The sequence below is a fragment of the Nematolebias whitei genome, chromosome 19 (assembly GCF_014905685.2).
Source record: "Nematolebias whitei isolate Nwh7 chromosome 19, NemWhi1, whole genome shotgun sequence".
Lineage (NCBI taxonomy): Eukaryota > Metazoa > Chordata > Actinopteri > Cyprinodontiformes > Rivulidae > Nematolebias > Nematolebias whitei.
Window position 1 is genome coordinate 8,196,787 of NC_056516.1, and position 1,660 is coordinate 8,198,446.

Consider the following 1,660-nt stretch of genomic DNA (forward strand, 5'->3'; position numbering starts at 1 on the left):
AGAATCTTTGGAATCCAACATCTCAAAGAAAAAAAAACTTCCACACCGCCGACATTTTGAATTTTCCTCTCCGTTGTGAGATCAGGTAGACGCGTGTGACGTCATCAGCTGCAATCATCCTTGTCACTGGGTTGTCACACAAAACCAGCATCTTTTATATTGGTGAGTTATTTTAATGGAATGACCAATGTCCGATATTGAACTTTAACGTTAATATCAGCTGATACCGTTAACATGCCGATAATATCGTGCATCCCTAGGTGGCTGCTTTCTAAGCAGTCCCCAATTACTTAAACTTCAAACAGGTTTTCACGAACATTGGAAACAATCGGGACACTAGGTACACTAATGACCAAATTTTAAAAAGTGTCACTATTACCGCCTGCCCCCATAAAAGACGAGTGACGATGCAACTGCCTGTTTGTGTCTGCTTGTTTGTCTGTCAGCTAAACACGTCACAAACCACGTGGATTAAGATTAAACTCAAAATAATCAATGGATCTTTGAGCCAATAACTTTTGGAGTCAACCCAATTCAAGATGGCTGCCACGGCCAGTAAACCTTATCCACCACAAAAATGTCTGACTTCTGCACTTTTACAAATCTTCAGCTTAAATGTGGTGTGGTAGTAGCTGCGAATCATTTACAACCCATATTCTAAGCGCTAACAGATCACAAATTAAAAATTGTCCTGCGAGGTGACGGACATTTGGAATTCCTTTAAGGATGTCATCTTTAATTTATGTTTTATTATTTTTACAGTTCACACCATCCGCACTGGATTAAATATGTGAATATCCAGTGAGAGAAAAACCTGAATATAATCTTGTCTTGTTGTATTTTCATAAACAAATGAGCAGAAATTATAGTCCATAAATCAGTATTTAGTCACCTGGTGTTGATGCATTATTAAGTTTTTTTTATTTTATTATATACTTTAATAAAAACTAATTAACATTCAATAAATGATATTTGTATTCCCACTGTTTATCATGTTTTACAAGTTATCCACAGACCCACTAAGAAATGTCTTCAAATGATTTTCTTTACCCAAATCATTTAAGCCAGATTCTCTAAAATAGTTTAGAAGTTCAATTTCACTTAAAGAGACATTTCAAATAATTTGAAGTTGGGCGTTATGGAACAGTAATAAGCAGCCCAGGGTTCCAGCATTTTAATAAAAATTTAATTCTGAGTTTTCCCTGATTTGTTTTTCCTGAGTAAATCCTGAAAGTCCAGGAGATATTTCTGTCACCTAAAACATGCAAAACTGAGCAAATCTTAGGATTTACTGCAGCAGTGAGTGATTTAACGCTTGGTGTATAAACTTTTTTATTTCTAATTACCGGGGTGTTTTCTATCTGTCTCTGGGAACCCTGAGGGTTTCATTCCGATAGGACTGACGAGCCAATAGCTCAGGGCTGTTCAACTGGCGGCCTGCGGGCCATTTCCGGCCTGCGGGTGACTTCAATCCAGCCCACTTCATAAAAACAATTTTTTATATATCTATATCTATATCTATCTATCTATATAAATATATCTATATCTATCTATCTATATAAATATATCTATATCTATCTATCTATATAAATATATCTATATCTATCTATCTATATAAATATATCTATATCTATCTATCTATATAAATATATCTATATCT

At 34.9% G+C, this 1,660-nt stretch overlaps 1 protein-coding gene across 1 annotated transcript in view; it reads left to right on the forward strand.

Annotated features, from left to right (window-relative positions):
• The window catches only part of LOC119425684 (growth factor receptor-bound protein 10), a gene marked incomplete in the record, with an annotated part of 634,378 nt that overhangs the window by 216,775 nt on the left and 415,943 nt on the right, over positions 1-1,660 (forward strand).